The sequence below is a fragment of the Mustela nigripes genome, chromosome 16, assembly GCF_022355385.1.
Source record: "Mustela nigripes isolate SB6536 chromosome 16, MUSNIG.SB6536, whole genome shotgun sequence".
Lineage (NCBI taxonomy): Eukaryota > Metazoa > Chordata > Mammalia > Carnivora > Mustelidae > Mustela > Mustela nigripes.
Genome location: NC_081572.1, coordinates 35,849,464 through 35,867,538, shown reverse-complemented (window position 1 = coordinate 35,867,538; position 18,075 = coordinate 35,849,464). Strand labels below are relative to the sequence as shown.

The 18,075-nt window shown below is 49.9% G+C and overlaps 1 long non-coding RNA gene across 7 annotated transcripts in view; it reads left to right on the top strand.

Annotated features, from left to right (window-relative positions):
- LOC132004206 (uncharacterized) overlaps window positions 1-17,829 on the top strand; it is a 28,420-nt gene extending 10,591 nt beyond the window's left edge. For 2 of the 7 annotated variants that reach the window (XR_009400453.1, XR_009400447.1), the window contains exons 4-9: window positions 6,536-6,622; window positions 7,088-7,217; window positions 7,703-7,866; window positions 14,797-14,914; window positions 15,577-15,661; window positions 17,069-17,829. This is a non-coding gene — a long non-coding RNA (uncharacterized LOC132004206). Of the gene's footprint in view, window positions 1-6,535; window positions 6,623-7,087; window positions 7,218-7,702; window positions 7,867-14,796; window positions 14,915-15,576; window positions 15,662-15,898 lie in introns of all 7 variants that reach the window. The other 5 variants (XR_009400451.1, XR_009400449.1, XR_009400450.1 and 2 more) reach the window with 4 other exon arrangements.
- Window positions 17,830-18,075: the final 246 nt, after the last annotated feature.

The following is an 18,075-nucleotide window of genomic DNA, read 5'->3' as shown; positions in this document are numbered from 1 at the left end:
TATTTCTCAGCGATTACTTGAAGGAATGTGATGGAAGCAGTAGAAACACCTCTTCTCTCACCATGTAAACCTGCCCTCTGCACCCACAGGCTGCCAGTCCTACATATTTCCAGGGCTGGCTGGCCACACACACACTGTCACAGGTGGGCCTCCACTGGTAGGTGTGGTAGGTGTAAACATTGACGCTATAAGTGTAGGTCCAGGTTTATGCACATGTACACGACAACACACACACACACACACCCGCATATTAGAGTGACACATTGGGTCTCCCACCCTTCTGTAAACGGATGCTGCTGTGAACATGCAGACCATCCCATGGGTGGATATTTACATTACACAGATATATTTACATGCACAGATACAAGTGTTCTCACACGCGAGCACCTCTGTACGGAGGCTCCTACCTGAGTGTGCATCTGTGTACGTGAGCACCTTTGTACACACGTCCTCCTACACCTGCGGTGTCCATCGACAAGCTCCATATGGCTTCAGTGTCCCAGCTGCCTTGTTATTCTCAGAGGCTCCAGACCTGGGGGACAGTATTTGAATTGGGTGTTTGCCCTGTATGAGCCCTGAGGCCTCCAGAATGGAAGGCCAGAAGGAACAGGGTCAACATTGCCAGCCTGCCTGGCCTCTGATGAAAATAACATGAAACCCCAGGGGATGGGACAAGGGGTTGCGTAGCTGGTCTCTGCAGCTAGGGATGCCTCCAGAAGAAGATCAATCTTATATTTGCTCATTTAAATGTCAGGATACCTGAGTGGCTTCTGTGGTCCTGTTTCTGTTGCCACTTGTCTGTGAGCTTAGGTAACCTGCTCTCTGGGCTTTGCTTTCTGCCTCTGTAAAGTGAAGTATTGGCCCTGACCTGTGGTTCTCAGCCATGGTGGGTACACAGTAGAATCATCTGGGGAGCTTTTTAAAAAATACAGACACCTGGGATCCATCCCAGACCAATTAGATCAGACTCTCTTGGGGGGAGGGCGGTGCCCAGCATCTTATTTTTTTAAAAGCACCCCTGGTGATTCTATATTCAACCAATGCTGAGACCCACTGGCCTAGATACTCTCCAAGGCCCTTCTAGCCCTAAAATTCTGTGCTCTGGAGGACCTTTTAATATATAAAGCACCATTCAGGGCACCAGGGCACTCTGCTGAAAGTTCTGATTCACTGACTTAAGATCCTACAAAGCCATTAAAATCACTCTTCTTTCCATTTAGGAAGAAGGAAATTAAAAAAAAAAAATTGTTTATTTATTTGACAGACAGAGATCACAAATAGGCAGAGGCAGGCAGAGAGAGAGGAAGAAGCGTGCTCCCCGTTGAGCAGAGAGCCTGATGCGATGCGGGACTCGATCCCAGGACCCTGAGATCATGACCTGAGCCACAGGTAGACTTTAACCCACTGAGCCACCCAGGTACCCCAAGAAGGAAAATTTTTTTTTTTTAGATTTTATTTTATTTATTTATTTTTATTTGACAGAGATCACAAGGAGGCAGAGGCAGGCAGAGAGAGAGGAGGAAGCAGAGAGCCTGATGTGGGGCTTTATCCCAAGACCCTGGGATCATGACCTGAGCCAAAGGCATAGATTTAACCCACTGAGCCACCCAGGCGCCCCAAGAAGGAAAATTTTTGAGCAAACTACCTATCCTGGAAAAACTCACGTCCGCCTTTCCAGTTGTCTCTTTGTTTCCTTCTATCTTTGTTCTAATGCCCCATCTCTCACACCCTCACTCATCAAACATTAATTATATGCCATATATGCAAATACTATAAGCAGGCGCCTGATCACTGTGATAGAAACCTTGCTACCTGCCCATATTTTATGTCTAGTTTCCCACCCAACTTGGCGGGTGGCAGAGTATTTTTAGTAGGGTAGATGTTAAGGCACAGGCCCCCAGAGGGTTGGGGTGGGGGAATGTTTTCTCCCTCCCCCAGCTCTGAGTCTGGGAACAGCCGCCCCTCGGCCCATGCCCCAGTTCTAGAGGCTGGCGAGGTGGCTGAAGAAAGCCTTGAGCTTCGTGTCCTAGAAAGCTGCTGTCAGACTTGGGCCTTTGGGAATCCTACCTTAATATTCTCCAACAGCCGTTCACCAGACAGAGCCAGCCCCCCTTGAAAACACATCGGCTTGCAGCCCCACACCTGCCGAAGGAGGCTGAGCCCAGCTGGGGTGTCTTATCCACGTGGCAGGTGGAAGGCAGAGCTGGGCAGAATGGGCTGCCAGCCTGGGGGGCCCTTTTTCTGGTTGGGGAGTGATGACGAGAGTAGGGGCAGGGGTTCAGCCTTCCACCTGGGGGGTGGTGGAGCAGGAGGGTTCATTCTAGACAGAGAGCCTCCATTTCTGCCTCTATGCTATCACTCCCCAGAGTTGATGTTTGGGGTGCCTGCCCCCAGAGAAAATCAGCCGTGGCTGGTTCGCTTTCCCACTCTTTCTCTCTCTTCAGCTCCACCAGCTGGCTGACGAGACAGGCTCGGCTGGGTTGATTTTCTCCTGAAGGTGTTTGGACGAGTTTTATTTATTTATTTGTTTGTTTAAAGCTTTTATTTATTTGAGAGAGAGAGAGAGAGAGCAGGAGAAAGGGAGAGGGAGAAGCAGACTCCCCAAACAAGGAGCCTGCATGGGGCTCCATTCCGGGACCCTGGGATCATGACCTGAGCCGGAGGCAGATGCTTAACTGACAGGCCCTCAGGTGCCCCCGACAAGTCTTCTTTAGGGAAATTGCTCCAGTGTGCCAGGTGGGCACTGCGATGGGGCCTGAGACCCCTGTGGTTTCAGCTTAACGTCTCCTGTCCACGTGTGCTATTTCTCCATTTGCCTCTTGACTCCCCCCCCCCTTCTTTTGTTTTGTCTCCTTCCCCCCTGTAGACATGCCAAGTCAGGTCTTGGCCCCCAGAGAGGCCTTCACATACGGTGCTAAAGGTGGTTGATCCCAGCAGCTACCCTTCCTCCTTCCCCCTCACCTCCCCTGCACTGACAGCAGGCCTGTTGCTAGGGAGGGAGCCCCACTCACCGCACAGGATCTTCAGATCGTCTATGCAGAGCTAGAGCCCAGCTTCCCACGCTTGCGCTTGTGCCCCTTCCCAGGGCCTACCTCCCCTTGGGCCTGGGGAGCATCACACCCCAGGATGTGATGGATTCCCCAGGCACCTTCAAAGGGCTCCGCATTTGTTTGCAATGCAGACCTTGAATCCTGCTCTGGTCATAAATGTTGTTTATTTTGACTAGGACCTACTGAAAGGGGATTGGGGGTTAGGGAGGGCACAGAGAGGATGCCTAGGGAAGATCATAAAACCATTAGCAGGACAGGGCTTTTAGAGGTCAAAGGATCATAGAATTTTCTGGCTGGCAGGAACGTCGGCCATTAGGAAGGTCAGAGATGACCCTCTTGTCAGCAAGAGGCGTCTAAGGTGCCACATGGAGCTAGGGTGGGGATCTTTGGGCCTCTTTCTAGAAAGTGGACACAGGGTGTGGGGGCATGACCCCCCAATAACCTTACACGGGGTGGGGCACTAGTTTGCTGAACATGATGGATTTGCCCTCCCAGTGGGAAGAACCAGTTGCTCGAATGTGCAGTGGAGCTCCTTGTTCTGGGGAGTGGGCACAGCTCAGGATAAAGGAAATACAGTCTTGCTCCTATCATTACTTGGAGCAGCTAGTAGATACCAGGTGCTAAGCCTGATCTCTTCCAGTACCTGCAAAACAATTTTGAAAGAGAAGTTACTGCCATTTTGCAGAGAAGATAAACTGAAGCTCAGAGAGGGGAGGTGGTTTGCCCAAGGCCACACAGCAAGTTAGTGGTAAGGATAGAGCCAAATCTTAATGCTTTGCGTTCTTTAAACCTAATCTCCTTCCCACCTCCTCTCCCCTCCACCACCTGCTTTGGTCTGGTCCTAAAGTAACCAAATGGGAGCTGGGCTCCCACCCCTCTAAAGCTCATGGTAGGGGCTCAGGAAAGCTCAGGAGTAAACCTCCTTCTAGTAAGAACATCAGAGTCCAGGGCTCCTTCCAGTCCCTGGCATAGACCTGTCTCACTTTGCAGAGAACATGCTCCCATAAATCCTGCCATAGTCTGGAAACCTTGCCCTTTGTTTGCTGTGTGACTCAGAACAAGTCACTTTACCTCTCTGAGCCACACTCTCCGGATCCATCTTTAGACCTGAGATCTTCATGGAAGGTGAGGGTTGGTGCTGGAGGTAGTGGCAAGCTGGTCCCGTTTGAGCTCCTCTGTGGGGTCATAGCTCTGAGGGGTAGGAGGAGATGAGATTTGGTTTTGCCCTTAAGGCTGACTCAGACCATGAAAAAGACAACTCAAAAGCAGACAAGGCTAGGCTGGTTAAGATCCCTGCTGAGAATGGGAGGGTGAGAGCCAGGGCAGAGGCTGGGCTGTGAAGAGGCAGCTTAAGCAGCAAGTTATTCCCTGATCTCCTGACTGTGTAATCCAGTTGCTTAGAGAATGGAAAATCCCTTCTCCTCCCTCCTCCCCCACAAAGGCCTCCTAACAGGCCTGCCAGCCTTGGGGCGCTCATCAGCCCAGACATCACTCTGAGAACAGGCTGCCAGGGTTCCCTATCATCCCCATCCCTCAGTGGAAGATGGGGAAGTTGGGAGAGGGGCAACGGTCTGGGGACTTGTGTGTATGTGTGTGTGCGTGGGGAGGGTGTCTCCAGCTCTCTGGCCTACCCAAAGGACTGGGGACACTGATGGGCCTGTGTGCTGAGGGAAACTTCAGGGCCAGGGTCAGGGGCAGGACGGTCGGGTCTTAGGGCAGAGGTGCCTTGGGCAGGGCTTACTATAAAACAGCCCATCATTTCATCCCGCATGTTCCTTTCACATTTTTATTTGAAGATGGCTCCCTCCCGAGCACCTTTGCCTCCCCACCCCCTACACGTTCACTCATCCGTCTCTGGAGCGGCTGACAGCTGCCCTGCGGGTGAACTCCAGATCCTCCTGCCGCTGGAGAGACCCTGGGTGGTGGTGGGGGGTCGGTCAGGCCAGAGCACGCCCGGTTCCAGCTCCCCAGCCCCCCAGGGAGTCACTCCCTCAGGATAGTGGCACCTTTGGTTCCAGGAACGAGAGTCAGAGGGAAGAAAATGAAGGAAGGAAGGAGCAGGTAGGAGAACCAGGAGGAGGATGAGAACGGAACAAAGGAGGGGGGCGGAAGAAGAGGGAGGAAAAATAAAGCCACGCAGCAGCAGTGGAGAGGAGAAGAGGGGACCTGGGATAGGAGAAGGGAGAGGAAGGAAAGGAGGAGGGAATGCTGGGGCCAGAGGATTGGGAAGAACTCCTAGGGAGATGCTTAAGAGGTTGGGGAGCCAGACTGGGGCTGGGGGCTGGGGTTTGGAGGAGGGGGGGGCTACCCTGATACAGGAAAGCCCAGGTCTCCCCAGGTGTGTGGGATGAAGCTGGAGGGGGCCTCCTGCCCACTTAGGTCTACCTCTGGGAACTCAGCCCTCCCTCAGGCTGAAGGCTAAGCACTAGGAGGCCATGGACACAGACCGGTGCTCTGGGCTGTAATCAGGGGGTCTCCTGCTTGTGATGGTCAGGGCTGCGATGACCAACCTGCTGAAATCCTTTAGTTCCTTCCCACACAGTGGTGACTGTTTCTTCCCAGCCGACATGCCCATGCCCACCTCATCTGGCCTCACGGCTAGCCTCCATCCTGCCTGCTCCTCTTTGGCTGCAGTGCCCACTGGGAATCGGTCCTAATTGTTGGTGATGTGATGTCGGACCGGACCTTAAAGACCAAGTGTTTTCTTTTTTTTTCTTTAAAGATTTTATTTATTTATTTGACAGAGAGAGAGAGATCACAAGTAGGCAGAGAGGCAGGCTGAGAGAGAGAGGGGGGAGAAGCAGGTTCCCTGATGAGCGGAGAGCCCGATGCGGGACTCGATCCCAGGACCCTGAGATCATGACCTGAGCCGAAGGCATCGAATTAACCCACTGAGCCACCCAGGTGCCCCAAGACAGAGTGTTTTCTACCCCTTCACTTTACAAGTGGGGAACTGAGGCCTAGAGACGGGAAGAAACTTGCTCACAGTCACGTTGTGAGTTAACGGGGAGCCCTGCCTTTCTAATATCGCAGGCAAACATGGAAACAACAGCCAAAGGTTGGGGGCAGCCTGGTGTCTCTCTGGAGAGGGCTAACATTCGATCCCCTCTGCTGGGAACACCGCCACGGGGTTTTGCATCTTAGCGGAGGGAAAACACTTGTGATTCCAATAGTTAACTACATTCTGAGTGTATGCCAGCAACTTTGATGTATATTATTCTTGATAACTCCTCATACATATCCTGTCTGGGGGATAGTCTATGGCCTGCATTTACAGAGACATAAATCAAGGCCCAGAGATATTAAGTAATTAACTCAAAGTCACACAGCTAGGGTTTTGAGATGGGATTTGCTCATGCCACATTCTCTCTTGGATGATGACAGCCAATGCTCTCTACCCTCACCCTATTCTCTAGCCCCTCCCCTCAATGCTCCAGGGATTAGACCTGAGTCACCCCCCCACACCCCTGCCCCATGCTGTACAGGGCTGATATTGCCAAGGAGAACCCAGCTGGGTACGACCCTCTGACCATGACCCACTGACTCCCTCCAAAGACCCCACAAGGACAAGGGTAAGGTCTCCCGAGACTCTGTGTGATTTATCTGGTGATATTGTTATTTTATGGGATGGGCCAAAGAGGTGTCAGGAAGCAAGTTTGCTGTAAATCTCTTTTCTCTGCTCCCTTTCCCTTTGCATGTCCCTTCCTGGGATTTATGGTAGAAAATGTTCAGAGCTAGGGACTTGGGGCTTGGGTTCAGGCTTGGGGTGGGAAGGCAAGGGGCAATACATCTTCCTCCTCTGAGACCCGCTACACGTGCAAGTGTGTGTGTGCGTGCGTGCGTACTAGCCACGCTCCATCGCAAGCCTGCAGCGTATAGACCGCAAAATCTTTATTAAGACCTCCATGGCACTTGACTGGCTCTGTGGACAGAGTGTATTACCTGCACTTGAGGTGTGTGATGGGGACAAACCCACAGGCTGGTGCCCCCTGTGTGCTTCCCTCACCGGTGCTGTGTGAATTTCTGAATCAATCCAGGAACCTGGGAGCAAGAGCCTTCCTGGGAGCAGATGTGTGACCCTCCAAGGATGGGAAGAAGCAGGGGGCTCCCCATGGGGCAGCTGGAAAGGAACCTGCTTGTGGGTACTTTTTGCAATTGGGGACGCAGGTAGGAGGACAGCTTAATGTCTGCCTTTAAGAGACACCAAAGCTCCTGTCCCTGGGTGAAGTAGGCCCCAGTTGGGGAAGTTGCCTTGGTTTGTACTGTGGGTGCTATGTTCCGACCCAGCTCCCTGAGGACAGGGAGCAAGCAGCTGCAAAGCTGATTCGCTCAGCACGTGGCCATCGCTTTGCTGGAGGGTCTGTCCCAGGAGGTGAGCACTGGTGCACCCTCTCCCCTTTCATCCCCCCCCTCATCCTGAGCTTTCAGGGCTGTGAATGCTGCATTGTTTCTCTGCTACAGTCAGAGGTCTAGAGAGAGCTCCACCCAAAGAAGGACAACACAGGACACGGGGATGGGGAAGGAGAGGGAAGAATCTGAGTAGGGAATGGGAAGAAGGGGAGAAGCTGGGAAGCCTTTCCTGACCCCCTTCCCATCCCCAAGCTTCTCACACAGCTTCTGATGTTCTCCACTTCTGGTCCCCTCCATTGCAGGGGAATTTCTCCAGAGTCTGTGGTGCCCGGAGGACATGGCCGGGGCACCCCACAACTCGCCACAGTCCTTCATCCAGTGTACAGGACCTCAGGGAGCACTCAGTGAATCCTGCCAACTGAATGCAGGAGAAAAGCGGAGACGTCACCCTTCGCATTAATACCAGGTCAGTCTCCCACCCCGTTTTCTCCCCTGCTCCTCTCCCCGCTGCCCAGACCAGGGCTGTGCTGTGTCTCTAGTTAAATATATGGAATTATCTATTACAATACTTCAATATTTATTACATTGATTTCACTTTAAATGCTTTGTAAATCATAGCAAAAAATAATGGCCTTCCAACAGAGAGTCATATACCGTAATCAACTGGAAGAAAGTCGGCATTGTAATTTAAAATAAAAAAAATCCTTATGTGAGGCTCTCGTTTAAATTAAGAGACAGGACGTGATTCAAATAATAAGACACCAGTGAGGCTGGCTTTTCTTGGCAAATTAGTAGAGGTTTTAACTGGAACTGAAAAGGTGTTAAGGTGGAACGCTGACCTTATTAGACCTTAATTATTTTCTGTTGTTACACTCCTGGAGCAGAGGTCTCCCCCCTACCCCCACCCAAAGTGGCCATGTTAAGCCTCATCGCAGAAACTTTGGCTTTAGAGAGATATCACTTCTCAAGAGGTATTAGTGGGATAAAGAGGAGACACTGGGCAGATGTCCCTTTGCTTCATCCCAGAGTTTCTGGGGCCCCCACAACTCCCATTTGTAGGCAACTCTCCTTGTCCTTGAGAGCAGAGAATTCACCTCACCTCACTGTACCTCTGGCTTCTTGCAGTCAAACTTCCAGTGTCAGCCTCCTCCCCGGGGTCTATGTCCCCTGTGGGTTCCCAAAGCCTGTGTCCCTCTGGCGGAGAGAGAGGAGGGGTCTGTGCGCGCCAAGGGATGCAGCCGCCCGCGCTTTCCTTGTTTTTCACCCCAACCTATCTGCTCTGCCTTTCGTTGTGGCCAAGTTTGTCTGATTATTGGTCCCCAAACTAGCCAGACCCTGCCCAAGATGCCCAGGGCCCCTGGAGATGATCTCAGCAAATTCCCTCCTCTCTCAGGATAGATAAGTCGAGTAAATGACCTAGCGCTGTGCCTGGCGCAGGGTGGGCACACAAGAGTGGGGCTTTTATTTTTTGGCTTTTTAATTTTTTTGTCCTGTGTTGTCCAAAAATAAAAGGAAGGAAGGAAGGGCAGTCAGGAAAGTCTTTTCCACTTGCTCCCAGAACCCCCCCCCCCCACCCCCACAATATATCCCGCTGGCCCCCAGGGTGGGGTGCAGTGATAGGAAAGACATACAGAGCCCCAGGAAGCCCCAGTGCAGATTTCCATTTCCACACACTCCTCCCGGAAGATCGCCCAGCTGAGCTCTTTTTATTAAACTCAATCAGCTCCATTCCTCCCACTGGCCTCCAGACTGACTTCAGATTTGATCAGAGAACTTTCTCCAAGGCCTGGTGACTTGGGGACCATGTCTGGTGGTTCATCACTATGCAGGAGAAGGTTGGGATGGAGGTGGAGGATGATGGAGAGTGATGGCACAGGCCTGGAGGTGGCGTTGGGGGGGACCCATGAGGCCATTACAGGTGAGAGGGATCCCCAAAGGAAGAGGGAAATGATGGCTTGATTCTGTTGCCCATCAGCTGTGAATGTCGGGGCATATACTATAGCCGTGGGACCTGTATTCTTTGGAGGATATCCAGAATCCTAGAACCGCAGCTCTGAAAGGGTTTTAGGAACTATCTAGGCAGACTCTCTGGCTTTATAAAGGGGACCCTGAGGCAGTGTAAAATGATCAAACACCCTGCCTGAGAGTCCATGGAGGCGCAGAGTCCAGATGGTGAGGGAGGAGACACAAGCTATATGTGCTGTGGTCTCTGGCCGGGGGGATTGGCCGAGCTGGCATGCGGGAGCCTGGATGTGCAGACGTTGACCTTGGGCCAGGCATGTACTGGCAGGGGTGGACCAGTCCCTGCTCCTGGCCAGCTGGAGTGACCCTTTCTGGACCCCATTTGTGTCTCTCATCACTCAGAAAGGCCATGGATAAAGGACATTGTGCCAAAGGAGCCAAGGGTTTGGGCTCCTGCCAAGGCAGCTGTATATGACCCTAGAAGCATTTCCCTTCCCTGTACCCGTTGCTTCCCTGCCCCGGGGTGATGAGTGGGCTGGCCACAAGCTATGGCGTGCTACATACAGGTTGGAGGGACTTTTGTGGCCAGCCTGGGTGTAGAGATCCAGATATAGAGATAATGTAATCAAACTCTGCTTTTGTAGGCTCTGAGGGAGTTTTGCTTCCCTTTCTCCTATCTTCCTTGTGGCTTACCTCCAAATTCTGCCTCACGCCTACCAAGATGGGACAAGGGAAGAAGCTTAATTTCCTAACAACATGACTGCAAGATAGCTGACAGGTCTCTTCTACCCATGTTACAGGGAAATAAACTGAGGCACAGATAGATTCTCTACCCAGCCTTCCCCTCTCCCCAGCTGCTGAGAGGCAGAACCAGGATAGGAACCCAAGTGTGTCTGACCCTGGATCCGTGATAATTCACGGATTATGGGCTCCCTGAGGGGCAGGGATTTGCGGACGACTTGTTCACTGCCCTATCCTCAGTCGCTGGAATAGTGCCCAGTACACAGTGATGAATAAATATTATTAAATGATGAATGTCAACTTGGAGGGAAGGTTTGGTGTAGCAAAAGCGGGTTAGCAATAAACTTATTGGGGGCTTTATCTTACATCACAGTTTCACAGAAGGCTCTGCACAGTGAAGAATTTGGAGTAGCATTTCCTTGTTCCGGGGAGCCCTTTCTGGCTGTTTTTCTATCCAGTTACCATCATGCCAGAGGTTGGGGCCTCAGTGGTTAAGGGAAAAGGAACTAAAATGCAGAAATGGCAACACTGGTGGTAGAGTCATATCTCTGTAGACATTCAGATGATGTCACAGAGGGAAATACTATCTTGCTCCTTGGGAGAGCCCCTGGGAAGAACTTGTGGAGAAGAGAACTTCACACGTTTTCCTAATCAATTCATCCTTTAGTTTTATGACTTCAGAGATTGGCCCTCGATGCAAGGGCACCAACCTTTTACTCAGCCAATTTTTACTGAGCACCTACTACAGGCCATGCACTGGGTTAGGTCCTGGCAGGTGCAGGAAGGCGCAAGGCATGGCCCCTGGCACTTGGGAGCATGGTCAGTGCCTCAGCAGCCAAGCTGGTCCAGCAGCTTGCCTGGCTCTTCCTTCTCTCCTCCTTGGTACACAGAGAGAGTCACTATCTCCCTCCAGGTCAGCCTAAGGGTCTCTCTGCCCACTCCCACCCTCATTTCTCACCCTCCACCCCCAGCTCCTTGGCTGACTGAAAAGGTGCAAAAGGGAATCTGAGAGATTCTGTGCTGTTTGTTTTGGGTTCAATGGAATCTCATTTACACGTGTTAATTGCAACTAATTGGCACTAATTGGATGAACAGGAAACCCTCTGGGAACACTCATACCTTTAATTTGTAGTAAATATCATTAATTAACATATGCTAATTAGAACCAATTAACATTGATTAAGGGTTTCCAGCTACTTGGAAAGTACAACTCTGTGTCCTCCTCCCTTGGTTGCCTGAAGTCAGCGTAAAATACACCATGTAAAGTCTGGGCAGGGAGAGGACTCCCCTTATGGAGACATCTCCAGGTGCACCCAAGCTGGGTGTTTGAAGGATGGCACCCTGTCCTCTCCCATCCCCAGGGGCAGAGGGGTATGCAGGGGTCTGGGCTGTGAGGTTAGTGAGAGAGTCTGATTGTTGGGAGGTTCTCCCCTGGCCCTGGCTCCCAGCATGGGTTGAAATGGCACCCTAGAGGTTAGCCACTTAGCAGAGAGGGTGCAGCTGCTGAGACCAAGCAGTGTTAAGCCTCTCCTTCAAAGATACTGGAGGCTAAGACACCCATCAGCCCGAGTCCTGTTTGGTGTTTGTGCAGGCGCGCACACACACGCGCGCGCGCGCGCACACACACACACACACACACACACACTCTCTCTCCTCCTCCATCTGACAAAGTTATGTTTATGTTGACCTCCTCCATCTAACAAAGTTATGTCAAGGTTGACCTCCTCTATCTGACATTGATGTATGAATGGGGATACCTCCGTGGTCTGACGGATGCATGGATGGTGGGACCATCTCAGTCAGAGATTTCCGATTTCTTTTGCCCATGTTAGGATGTCTCTCACTCAAGACCGGGATGCTGTTCAAATTATCCAGAGGATTGGTGTCAGATTAAAAAAAAAAAAATCATTTGCCTGGGAACCATAAGGCTTTTCAGTCTACTTTCAGTTCTATTACTAACTAGCTATGAAACTCTTGGATTCATTAAAGTATGCATGTAAATTCTTTTTAGTCCAATTACAAAAAATTAAGTGTTTACGGCAGACTTCCCCCTTTGCCCCCGCATCCAAGATTGCCTTTTCTGTAATAAGCTTCCAAGGCCCTACCTTTCCTTTTCTGCAATCTTCACCTCACTGCATTGTGTCCCATGTCCATCTTCATCATCAGGACACAGGTTCCCTGAAACCAGGGTTCAAGCCTGACTTGTTCATTGTGGCACTTCACGGGCATTAAACAAGCGGCTGTTGAGTTAAATAATACATGGGACGAAAAAAAAATTGTTGAACAAATGAATGAACACATACAACAAGGCCATCTTTAATTTCAGCCACCACAGAGGAAACAACATTTGTGGGGTGTGTGTGTGTGTGTGTGTGTGTGTGTGTATAAATAAAATATGTTATTTATATCAAATGTACTCATGTAACACGAATATCTATCCCCAAATCTTAATGCTATTTTTGCTCTAACAACTTCAAAAGTATGTGTTCCAAACTTTAAAAACCAAAGAAATCACTTAAAACTTTCATTATTTACATCTATTATGGATTTATTTTTGTGAATTTTGAATAATACTTTTTTTTTTAAAGATTTTATTTGACGGAGAGCGAAATCACAAGTAGGCAGAGAGACAGAGGGGAAGCAGGCTCCCTGCTGAGTAGAGAGCCCGATGCGGGGCTTGATCTCAGGACTCTGAGATCATGACTAGAGCTGACGGCAGAGGCTCAACCCACTGAGCCACCGAGGTGCCCCGTTGAATGATACTGTTTGTTTATTTATTTATTTATTTATTTGTTAGAGAGAGAGAGAGAGAGAGAGAGCATGAGTATAGGCAGGCAGAGTGGCAGGCAGAGGCAGAGCGAGAAGCAGGCTCCCTGCCGAGCAAGGAGCCCGATGTGGGACTTGATCCCAGGACCTTGAGATCATGACCCAAGCTGAAGGCAGCCACTTAACCAACTGAGCCACCCAGGCGTCCCGAATAATACTGTTTTAATTTAAATGTCTGTTTCAGTTCTTCTGAATGGAGGTAGCAAACAGTGACTCAAAAATTAAAACTACAAGTTTATTATTAAAAATTCATGAGACTAAATATGTATACTTCTGCCAGCACTGAGAACTGTTACTGGGTACATCCTGAAGCCAGTTTTCTCGTCTGTGCCATGTGGCTATGGGTACTTGTACTAACTCTCTAGGCTGCTCATGTAGGAAGTGTGGGTGATTTGATAACCCCAGGAAAGGAGTATTCTCTAGGCCACCTGAGAAGAAATGTCTCCCTAACTCTCTAACTCCCAGATCCTAACTATTGGCTCTGATGTAAAAAGATAAGGGCCTGAATGGGACAGAACCTGGCAGAATCCTCACCTCACCTCCCAGGGGACCTTGGTGGTAGATCCTTCCTTACCTAAACAGAGAAAAACAGGACTGGACAGGGCAAGGAGGCGGGGGAGGGAGTGTTTTGGGATTCAGGACAATGCAAATGCAAGGTTGGAAAGTTTGCCCTGTGAGAGGCTTTCCCCCCACAAAGGAAAAAGTGGATTAAAAGCCTCTGGGGTACATGCATTCATTCACTAAATTCTCCTATAACCTAATGATGCAGGCATCATTATACCCATTTCACAGATGAGGGAACTGAGGCTCAGAGAGGTCAATTACATGTCCCTGCTCACACAGCCAAGTGGCTGGGCTACAATTTGAACTGAAGTTTGGCTGCTCTGTGCTGCCTCTGTCTCCCACCCACATTTTTGGTGCCCATAGAATGGCTCCAGGAAGCTGTGGCTCCTGGGGTGTTGTCTGCAAGGCAGGGAGCTCCTGGCCCTGTTTCAGTCTCAGCAGCATTGTGGAGTGGATCCCCCATTCTCAGCTCCCTCCCCATGGAAAGCTGAGGTCTGAGGGAGAGCTGCTGGCAAGGTTCACAGCAGCTTAATTACCAAAGTGATTTTAATTTGTTTTTGTTAATTGAAATCTCATTAAGCAAGTAATTTACTCCAACACAGCTCAGGAGTCCACAATTCTATGGGTGAGGAGGCAAAAGGGGTTTTTAAAACTTGCCTTAATCTGGAGAGTGTGCTTCTCGCTTTGTCTTGTGGCCTGTGTGTGTGTGTGTGAGTGGGTGTGCACATGAGTGGGTGGGCACGTGTTCCTCCTGTGGAAGGGCCATTCTGGCTGGCCAAGGATACCCTTTCTCCTTCTCAGCCTGTACTCCCTTGTCCCACCACCCCAGGGCCCTGGAGCCCACCTGCCTTGCCCCATACCCTGGGGTGATGAGAAAAAAGGGAACCCAGGTCATCCCTCTGTAGAATGTGTGTGCGCCCAGGCATAGGGCCTGTGGTATAGACACCACTGGTATGCCAAGGACTGCTCTAGGCACGAGCTGGAGACACTGGGGGCATGCATGGCCCCTTTTGAAGAAGGTCTTTTCTGAGCTCCGGACTTTGTGGGTTCACCTGCTAAATGCTCTGAGTCATCTTTCCTGACTCCAATTATCCCACGCACAGCAACCCCTTTGGCAAGGTTGTGCTCCCCAGATTGTAAACTCCCAAGAGGGCGGAGTCCCCTCTGCTTCCTCCGGGCTGTGGCCCTGGCTTAGCTGTGGGGCTTCTTACCTAGGTTTGGGTGGGCCAATTCTTTATCGGATGACACTCTACTGGGAACTGCAAGTCTTTTGAGCATTCCTGTCTTGCTTATTTAATACCAGGAGCATATCTCCAAATAACAGTGACAACTCAAACACGCCCTTCTCCTGTTTCCAACTTCTTCCAAGTGGAGTGGGGATTCGAAACCAGCCCAACTGTCCACACACTGCCTGGCACATGGTAGGTCTTCCATGAGCCTTTGTTGAGTGGGTGACTGAGTGTGGATGTGTGGTGCCTCCAATCTGGTCGGTGCTTGTTCATGATGTGCGTGCATGCGTGTGTGCGTGCGTGTGTGCATGTGTGTGTGTGTGACTGAGCATTGCATAAGTTGCTCCTTTGGTCTGTGCCCCTGGATGTCCCGCGCCAGCAGTGGGTTCTGAGCCCTACTGCAGGCTGGGGTCCCGGTTCTCCAGAGCTCAGACTACACCCGGCATCTTCCCTCTCTCTCTTCGTGGCCTTGTTCCCTGGCTGCCTCTCCGAGGCCCCCGCCACCCAGCTGCCTCCTCCTTTTGCCCCCGACTACGGCCACTTGGTAGTTTCCCAGGCCTGACATTTCCAACATGCAATGCCATATGTATTGCCACTCTCAGGTAATTATCACGTAAAATTAAGCTAGTCTTGTACATGAAACCAGCAATTAGCCAGGGATTGAAGGTCAGGGAGAGCTCGTTTATAGAGTCGCTAACAAAATGTTAAGTGGAAGTGTGTGTCAGATGGGCCAGGAGGCTGGATTAGCTGGGGTCGCAGCAGTGGGACTGGAGAGCCGTGGAGACTCCCGGCTCTGCAGCACTGGGCACAGCAGGAGGAGCTGGGGATTTATAGCTCACACTTTTCTCTTCCAGCTCTCAATCTGGGGCGCGGCTTTGAAAGGTTGCTAAGCCTGCTAAATCCTAGTGCACACCAACACCCCATTCATCTGGAAACCTGGTATGTTCTGCCTAAAAGTCTGGCTGTCAGTTTCACCTCCTGCCTGGCTGCCCACCACCCTGACATTTTACACTCAAGACTTTTACATCTGCTTTGGGCTTCTGAAGACAGGAAGGTCTTTCAAGACTCAAAACCTTGATACATACTATTCCCTTTGTTTGGAACACCTTTCCCTCTCCACCAACTCTGCCTTATAATCAGCCTGGAAATTTTCTTTCTTTCTTTCTTTTTTTACAGGCAGAGTGGCAAGCATGCATGTGCACATGCTCAAGTTGTGGGGAGGGGCAGAGAGAGAGAGAGAGAATCTTCACCCGCCTCCAGTAAGCCTGATGCGGGGCTCTATCTCACAACCCTGAGATCATGACCTGAGCTGAAATCAAGAGTTGGATGCTTAACTGACTGAGCCACCCAGGTTCTGTATCATATGGCCAGGCCCATTGCCCAAGACGATATTCATAGAGAATCTGCTTCAGGCACAAAGACACAGTCCTGTCACCATCCCTCATGGGACTTAATTTCAACCCTCTTCACCCTCTTTCTTGCCCTCCCTGCGCTTGTTCCCTTTTGTCCAAAAACCTCTTGAGATGCGGCATTGGAACAGGATAAGACTATCACCTTCCTTTGCCTAGAACCTAGAATCTGGGTTGGAATCCAAGACCACGTTATTGGGGCCCATATCTCAACCCTAGGAAACATTTTACCGTGGGAGACAAAGCGGGGAATGGGCAAAATTCTTCTTAAATTCTGTTTTACATTTAAATAAAGTCTGCCAAGGGGCACCTGGGTAGCTCAGTCGGGTGTATCCGACTCTTGATTCCAGCTCAGGTTATGATCTTGGGGTCATGAGATTGAGTCCTGAGTTGGGGTCTGTGCTGAGCGTGGGGCCTGCTTGGGATTCTCTCTTTCCTTTTCCTTCTGCCCCTCCCCCTGCTTGCACTCTCCCTCTAAAACAAGGAAAAAAAAGTCTGTTCAAAAAATCCTACCATAAACAAAGTCCAAACACAAATGATAAGCTGGGGAAAAGTTATTTGTAACTCATATCGTGGGCTAATTTCCTTAATAGATAAAGAGAATCCACAAATCAATATGAGAAAGATCTACAACCTGAAAGAAATAGGAGCAAAGGATAGCAGGAAATTGACAGAGAAGGACCTGAAAATTGTTCTTAAATATATGAAAAGATGTTTAACTTCATTCATCATAAGAGTAATGCAGAATTTTTCACCTGTCACATTACATTGGCAAAGATCAAAAAGTGTGATAACGTTCTGTCAGTCAAGGGAAAGGAAACAGACACTCTCCTATATTGTGGGGGCAAACTGGAGAAATCTCTCTGGGGGGAAATGTGGCTTTATCTGCTAAAATTTAAACATGCAGAAACATTTTGATTTGGGATTCCACCTCTAGGAATGTATCCTGCAGACTGACTGACGCACGCAGGTCAGAAGATGTGCTCAACAAGGGCGGAAACTTTCTCCTATTTTGTCACTTCTCTCTCTCTGGCACCTGGATGGCTGCCCAGGACATAGTAGATACTCAAAAAATGTCTACTGAATGAATGAATGAATATGGAAAAGGACACATATTCAAAGTTATTTGTTGCAAAATTTTTGGTAAGAGCCAAAACCCAGAAATAATGTAGATGTCTAACTCCCATGGAATAGTATATTGGTGTTAAGAAGATCAGGGCAGCTCTCCATGTACCGATCCGTAAGAACCTCCAAGATATTAATCTTATTAAGTGAGAAAAGCAGGGTGTAGAAAAATGTGCATAATAAGAGCACATCTAGATATTTGCTTCTCTCTCTAAGAACATCTCTGGAAGGAAGCTCCCAAGGCAGCCATCATGCTTGCTTCTCGGTAGAGGAACTGGGATCGTGGAGGATGGTGTTAGGAGTAGCTTTACTTTTCGGTGTATTCTCTTAGATTCCTTTAATTGTAGGTCAGACGAAAGTACTACCTATTCAAATAAACAAATACAATTCACAATTTAAAAGGAGCTGGGGGGCACCTGGGTGGCTCAGTGGGTTAAGTGCCTGCCTTCAGCTCAGGTCACCATCCCAGGGTCCTGGGATCGAGCCCCATATCAGGCTCCCCGCTCAGTGGGGATCCTGCTTCTCTTGCTATCTCTGTTGTTATCTCTGTCTCTCTCTCAAATAAATAAAATCTTAAAAAAAAAATAGAAATCTTTTGGGTCTGTTCACTTGCGTACACTCGTATCAGTACATGTCCTGGGATGCCCACGTATGCGTATGCCGACATACATGCACGATTCCGATTTACTTTGCTCACAATTGCGGTTTTGTTTTCCCAGATAAACCTAGTTCCTGAGGCCTTCCCCCCGCGTCCCCCGCCCCCACTCAATAATCTTCGATGGCTCCCTATTGTCTCTAAAGTCCAAACTCCCTGTTCTG